The 8,058-nt window shown below is 39.4% G+C and overlaps 1 long non-coding RNA gene across 1 annotated transcript in view; it reads left to right on the top strand.

Moving 5' to 3' along the window:
• Positions 1 to 8,058, top strand: part of LOC112486582 (uncharacterized) — a 23,882-nt gene that overhangs the window by 5,630 nt on the left and 10,194 nt on the right. Inside the window, exon 2 of the long non-coding RNA XR_003049087.1 lies at positions 3,205 to 3,375. This is a non-coding gene — a long non-coding RNA (uncharacterized LOC112486582). The remainder of the gene's footprint in view (positions 1 to 3,204; positions 3,376 to 8,058) is intronic.

The raw sequence follows: 8,058 nt of genomic DNA, 5'->3' as shown, positions 1-8,058 counted from the left end.
GGAAAGAGTAGTTGAAGCCAGGTTGAGGCAGGAAGTGGAGATTTGTGAACAACAGTATGGTTTCATGTCTAGAAAAAGTACCTCGAGATGCATTATTTGCCTTGAGGATGCTGATGGAGAAGTACAGAGAAGGTCAGAAGGAGCTACATTGTGTATTTGTAGATTTAGAAAAGGCATATGACAAAGTGCCAAGGGAGGAATTGTGGTTTTGTATGAGGAAGTCAGGAGTGGCAGAGAAGTATGTTAGATTGGTGCAGGACATGTATGAGAATAGTACAACAGTAGTGAGGTGTGCTGTTGGAAGGACAGAAGATTTCAAGGTGGAGGTGGGACTACATCAAGGATCGGCCCTGAGCCCCTTCTTGTTTGCTTTGGTGATGGACAGATTGACAGATGAGGTCAGACAGGTGTCCCCATGGACTGTTGTTTGCAGATGACATTGTGATCTGTGAATGAAGGTCAGTTGTAGCAAGACAGAGTACATGTGTGTAAACGAAAGGGAGAACAGTGAAATGGTGAGGCTACAAGGAGCAGAGGTGGTGAAGGTGCAGGAGTTAAAGTACTTAGGCTCAACTGTTCAGAGCAACAGAGACTGTGGAAGAGAGTCGAAGAATAGAGTGCAGGCAGGATGGAACAGCTGGAGAAAAGTGTCAGGAGTGATCTGTGATAGAGTGTCAGCTAAGGTGAAGGAAAGGTTTACAGGACGGTGGTGAGACCAGGCATGATGTATGGTTTAGAGACAGTAGGAATAGGCAGAAGACAGGAGGTGGAGCTGGAGGTGGCAGAGTTAAAGATGCTAAGGTTCTCTTTAGAAGTGACAAGGATGGACAGGATCAGGAATGAGGTCATTAGAGGGACAACACAGACAGGAAGGTCTGGAGAAAAAGCTGGAGAAGCCAGATTGAGATGGTTTGGACATGGATGAGGGACAGGGAGCATCAGCTTAATCCTTAAAAGGTTTAAATTATTTATATAAATAACTTTTTCTAAAAGAGAAACAATTCTAATCATGAACAATCATTTTCTTTTGTTTTATAATTTTGTTTAAAAATGTACACTTATCTACACAGAGGAAGTATGAGAAAGTCAGACGTGCATTAATGCCTGTCTTGAAAAGTTCCAGATACGGTTATAAAATCAATTACAACTTATTCACCTTAACATGTCACATTCATAATTTAGTCACACCTAATTTTCCACTCTCAGCTCCATCCTCTTCTTGTGTATCCAGAAAGTTTTTTTTTTTTTTTACAAGATCCAAGTGTCAGATCCTGTATAAAAAGTACAAACAAGCAGTACTGCAAATGTTTTTGCTGAGATACTGCAACAGCCTCAAAATGGTTACAGCCAGTCAAATCTGCATTTAACTTTTTTATTTACTGAAGAACTTCCATTGTACACAATGTTGTTGGGCCAAATTGTCGGGAAATGTATTATAGTTTTTACTTCACATGTTTCACGTAGTGGCGCTTTGGCCCAGAGGCAATGTCTCTGTTATTGGTGTGGAACCCCAGGGTTCACCTCCTGGGCAAGTTTGAATCCTGGTTAGGGCAGTTGGTACCTTCCAGTAGACTCACCACCTGCAGGAAGGTTTGGGGGGTTGGTATGGTGCAATGTGATTTGGGTGGCGACTGCTGACCTGGTAACGGATAAGCGGATGAAAATGGATGGATGGATGGATGTTTCACCTTTTGACATTTGTAATTTTTTTTTTTCCTCCTTCGCCCTCCTTCCCCGAGGTACGTTTGCCCATTCCCTCTTTTGGCTCCTCTCATGTCGGCTGAGTGTGACTGTGTACAGAACATTTTATACCCACTCCCTCAGACACACACCGTCATTGGGGCCCAGGCCTCAGACTGGTTCTTATGTAATCTGTGTGTCTCTGTGTATACTACATGGTCAGTCTTTACCTACTGCTTTCTGATGCCTTCTGTTTCTGTTCACAAACAAATCATTTGCTGACTGAGCTGCTGCCCCTCTGCACACAAGTCTACTGATCATATCATATTCTTAAGAGCACATTCATATCTTTCTGATATTCAAGACTGAGTATTAGGGAAGTGGATGGTTTGCACAGAAACTGAATGATGAATGGTCAAGAAGTTGGAGTCACCCAATCACCACTCACTTCGATTTATTTTTAAGGTATAAAGGATATTATTAATATAAGTCTGTACTGTGGTTTCTATGCCTTTAACCTAAACATGAACTCATGGAAAAATGAATTAAAACTGTATATTACTAAAATAAAGATAATTACAAAGATATTATATAAATAGTGACATGGTAATTTAATCTGTCTTTAAAACAATGCAGCTATATCTTAATTCCATCCTGTAAACACTTTTTATAACTGTTGAGAAATCAAAGCAGGTCTCACTACTGTCTTCTAAACATTCCCTTTACACTCTGCTGTTATTTTTCTGTCACAAAACAAAATTGACCCCTTTGTTGTAAAACTTAATTTGCCTTTGCGTTATTCGATGTAAGGATGTTGGATTTTCATTAAACAGAAGCAGATGTTATGCACCAAATAAACTGAATCAGTTCACTTAATTAAATAATTAAATATCTAAAGAGAGCAATCCCTGGAGTGTTTTACAGTATTGAACATGGCCTTATTAAACTACTTTCGATGCCACCGTCTGATCTACAAGAAGGACGGCCAATGGCTGATGTGGTGCCAAATTGTTTGGCGGATATTTTTGGACAGTTCCCTCACAGTTATGATATTTTGATTATAAAACATTCTTACTGCGGTAGAGATAATGTGTGGGTTCTCATGGGAGCATTTTATACTATTTAAAATAACCACACATATGACACAACACTAAAAAATATCCAGAAAATTGTTACATCGAACGCAACTGGACAAAGTAGGTTTTTTGAAGACGTTTAAAAAATATGTATTATTTTCACTTTGTCCTGTTCTGACGGCATTATTTCATGCCATCTGGTTGATTAAATGTGAAACCCAAGAACCACTAACCTCACTTTGACCCCGTGAACCTGCTCTGACGCTGTGGTTCGGCTTTAACCTTTTGGGGTGCCAGGACAACTAGGGTGAACATTTTTATACCGGAATAATGTGACTACCTTTAAGTTGTCCACATAATCTGATGTATCTGAAACAAGGTATTAAAATTATTTGCCTTTGTTCTTTAGCTCAAATAACAATATTGTGTCTGTGCGTGTGTGTCTTAGGTATCAGCAGACTGGGAGCGAACATCCTTGTGACTCAGCACAGCAGTGCGTTTAAACCCAGTCCTGTGTTAGGCACGTACAGCACGGATCCTGGTTTTATCAACACCAACCTGGTGACCACAGCCGAGGAGTCGCAGGAGTTTGATGACCTCATATTTACCTTAAAGACTGGTGAGTGTCAGACTGTGTAACATTGTATGGTCTTTGTGCTGGCCTTAAATCTCTTTGTTTTGTTATGACTGACACACACACCCCTCCTGCTGATCTGTGGAAAAATAGTGCAAAAAAGGTTGGAGACCACTGGTCTAGGGGATCCAGAATGTTGCTTTGCAACAATTAATCCCAAGTAATCTGCCATCTACGTCACTGGGACATTTGTCTCATGTCATGTCTTGTCCTCCCTCCATCCTGTTGTCCAGTTTGTCTGTATGTCACTGGAGCTGTAAATATCCTCAGAGCGCCGGTGAACGAGCCAAAGGGATTTATTGCCCCTCATCCTTGCAAACTCAGCAATGTAAAGCGCTCATTCATAATACTGAGTGAGGCTAAAAGGCAAGTTTGCAAGTTTTTTAATTAACTCAGAGCTGTTGGCTCCCTGCAGATTCCTGCATTTGTCTCAAAATGAAATATGTTCAGTATACAGTGAAATTGAGTCTCCGTTCTTTTGTCATTGCACAACTATTACTTTTAACCTTTGACCACATGCATGGCCATGTTCATGTCACACCGAGTCCATAACCTGTTCTAGTCCCAACTGGTCAATCAGACAGTCAGCAGTAAAAAAAATCGATAATGAATTACATAATTACATAACTGGCTGACAGGTCACTAATGCATTTTAATGAGTTTCTTAACTTGATAGTAAACCATTAATCAGACATTGGCCGACAACAAATTACACATAAACAATGTCTTGCTCGTGTCAGAGCCTTGACTCCTGTCCGTGTCCTGACCCTCTGGTTATGTCACAACCTGCGGCTGGACTGACTTTCAACAAATCACTTATTCTCAGAAAAGTAACTGATTTAACCAACCATCAAAGTGTATTTGCACAATTACCGATTAATTCTGTTCATAATAATAATGATTACACAGTTACATCCCTCAGAGCCTGTTCCTTCTTTGGTTCTAATTGTAATTTGTTTGATAATACTCCTTAAAGATTGAGCTGTCACGTCTGACAACAGTTGTGTGTCCTACAGCAGTTCTTCTGCTTCATACTTGTTAATCTCCTGTTGACTGACCGTTTTCCCAGGGTTAAAAGTTAAGATTTGGCTGATGTGGAGCTATAGCACCAGTGCCTCCAACATGACTCAGCTCCTCTGTGGGCCTCACTGCTAACATGGCTCTTCAGGGTTTCTTACAGTTGACAGGCTCTTGTTACTTGTTTAAACTATCAGGATTAGATCTCATAGAGGGTTAGTGGAAAAATGTGTACCTTCAAAACATTATTTTCCTGGGCTGATTTTGGAGGTTACTGCCAGATTCTACAATAAAGTCCATAAATTCCAACTTTCTTATCGATCATCTCTACTTATTTTGGTTCTCTGGTAAACATTTCAAGTCAAAAAATCTCCTTCCAGCTGCAAAAATAAAAGGAATACAGGCAGAGGACAGTGCTCTATAAACAAATACACTGTCATATGCAACTCAGATCATATTGTACTTGTAGAATTGTTTAGTATAATTTAATTGTTTATTTTTTAGGAAGCTGTCGCATAATCTACCTTCAAAATTGAAATGTGATCTGTTTCTTATTACTGTATTTTTTAACTTAGCAATTCAAGTAATCTAGCTACTTTAACCGTGGCTCCTTTTGTAGCAATTTTATACATCTTAGTGCAGTTAATGTACACTATTCTATACTCTGTCTCAGGTTTTTCATGATAGAACTACCACTACACAAATATTTATAAACATTTATAAACACTCAGCTGTATGTCACAGCACCTACCATGACTGATACTGTACATCACATGTACAGTTACATAATACCATGTTAACAGTAATGAGCTAATTGTGACATAATCAGCTTCTGAACTTGATCAGCAGCATAGAGTCTACACACTCAACCATTAGTTGGAACTGGTTGATGGTCTCACTGTTGAGTAACACGTACAGAATATATATAAATATACATATGGATTAATATATACATATATACATATATATACATATATATGTGTGTGTGTGTGTGTGTGTATACATATTATGGCATGTCATTCAGGAAATTAATCCTTGAATATATATACAGAAAGTTTGAATATATATAGAAAAAATTGAAACCTTTTTGACCACAGTGCCCCAATTGGGGCAGAGCTACGCCTGCTACCACTGAACAGGCGCCTCAGCAGATCCCTATAAAATAGCCCCTGCATATGTCATGGTTATATTTGTAACCCAAGTATTACAAAAGAAAACAGTGAATGCCGTGTAATAGAAAATGTAATAAATACGTTTAAGAGAATAAGAACAGATTACAGTCATAAAATCGTTAGAAAATCTAAGCTCACTGATGTTATGTTTTGATAACGAAACAATGTGTATGGAAATGTTATATTAGTGTCTAAACTGAAGGAAAATGTATTTATTGTGTGCAAGTGAACTGCTTGGGCTATATAACTTGTAGTATTATGGCTTTAAGTTAACTGTTTACTTTGAAGTGTTTGTAAGCTCTTGGTCATGTGGTCATAAATTGTAATAGTTTACTTCTTAGGAAATGTGTGTTCCTTGACTAGGTTGGAATCCAGGTAATGGATTTTGGTGACCATAAAGAGGAAGGTTAATGATTTTGTCCTTTGTCTGAACTGAAATTTAACGACTGTGTGATGTAACCATGTAAAACCATATAAAAGAGAGCCCACCTAACAGGGGGTCAGTCGTCTCTAACAACTGTATTAGACAGGAGTTAGGAGCGGCTCTCTTGGCCAAGATATTTAGAATAAATCCATCAAACTCTGTTGGCTTTTGATTTTTCTAAATTATGTAAAAATGTCTACGACATAACGCTGTCCAGTGTGCTGATGGTCATTACTTACATCTTCCAGAAAGGAAAGGAGCAACAGTAATGCAAAGAGTGATTTATGTTAACTTTTATTTGAAGATATTTTGTTTGATAGCTGTCATATGACGTAGTATACTGTGTTGTCTTTATATTTATATTGATTTGTTCACAGGTTCCTTGATGACTCGCGGAAAATGTGTTGTTCTGCACCGGATTGTTCATTCTTTCTTCCGCATTGCGAGTGAAGCGTGGTCAGTAAAAAAAAGAAAAAAAATAGAAAGAAAAAGGGAGAAGAGAAGCAGAATAGTGAATAAAGAAAGATGTTTATATCGAAGCTGCTTGTGTCGCACTGCTGTTATTTTTTAAAATACTTTTTATACCCCGCTACGTGGGCACAAGATACAGGAGCCTGGCTTGTGGTAGGAGGCTGGTGAATATATATACAAAAAGTCTGAATATATATTGAAAGATTCTTGGTATATTCTGATCCGGATCACAGTACCAGTCAAAATATTCTTGCTGTGCGAGGTGACTTCAGGCATGGAATGCAGGTACTGACTCCTTTGTGCTGTACGTGGTCACACGTAGCTGCACAGAAACACAACAGTTACACCCAGGTCTGCCCACAGACACTCACCTCTGTCGTCTGCAGTGTTGAAACACAGAACTCCGGGAAGACTGGGTCCTCGTCTGATGCTGCCGAGGTCCTCGCTGTCCGCGTGCTGTGCACAGAGGAGTAGAAAGATGGAGAGTAAGGCCCAGAGACTGAGGCAGTTCTTTTTCCGAGTTACCCCGACCACTTTAGTACATATAAAGAAGCAAATCCCTTTCAGGTTGCAAGTTTGACTCAGGACTGCCACATAAATCAGTGCAGGCCCAGCCCGGCACAGTCTGGGAGCGCCATGGGAGTGGTAGGCGGCTCTATGGTGAGGTTTTTGGTAAAGGATTATGGATTGAGACATACAGCTGGGAGGCTAAAGTTACACTTTTCATTACCACTTCGAGGGGGTCTTGGCTGCCTGGAAGCCAGGCAGATTTGTGAAGACCCCTTTCTCCCTCTGGAATAGTTGTAACTCTGCAGGCACATTCCTTACCTGAGAATAATTGTTTTTGCTGTGACAAAAGGGCTATGTGACTGTGTGTGCTTGGGACAGCCTTTTGGTGTCTTATCAGCTTCCTGCCGCAGACCCAACGAAATGTGAAAACCACTGAAATCTAACCTTGTTTAAGAAATGACAGTGACACAAGCTAATACCATAGAACCAGCTAGCACCATAGAACATGTGTAAAAGTCATGAGAAAACATGGTTACTTTAGCCACTAACACTGTTGGTAAATTACTATTACAGTACTTCATTACATCACTCATTTACTATGTTAGCGGCAATGTCTAATATATTCTGTTCATTTTGAGTTTTTGTAGTTTAAGGCCTCTGAAAATTAGCTGAGTAACTGCAGCACTTTTTTTAAAATTTATCAGCATCTGAATTCACACGAAATGCACGAGTTTTCATATAGTTTACAAACACAGAATATTATTATTGATCCTATAAATACAGTAGACACTATACTTGCTGTACTAGGTTTAGGTCAACTTGAAACAGATGATCTCATCCCACACAACATGAAGATCATCATATTTTCTTCATCAGCTAGTGGTGAAACAATTAGCCTCATTCTCGACACAGGCTAATTGACGAAGTTCACCTCACTACCAGTCTGACTGGAAAAAAGACTTCAGTCCAAGCTGAAGTTCTTTCATCTGTGTTATCTGTTATCCACTGACCATAGAGGTAACGCTGATCCCTCTAGTGTCCGTTTCATTCTGTAGCCACTAGAATCAAACAAAA

This window comes from Cynoglossus semilaevis, unplaced genomic scaffold (assembly GCF_000523025.1).
Source record: "Cynoglossus semilaevis isolate Cse_v1.0 unplaced genomic scaffold, Cse_v1.0 scaffold356, whole genome shotgun sequence".
In the NCBI taxonomy this organism is placed as follows: Eukaryota; Metazoa; Chordata; class Actinopteri; order Pleuronectiformes; family Cynoglossidae; genus Cynoglossus; species Cynoglossus semilaevis.
The sequence above is the reverse complement of the archived record's forward strand: the minus strand, read 5'-3'. Positions and strand labels throughout refer to the sequence as shown.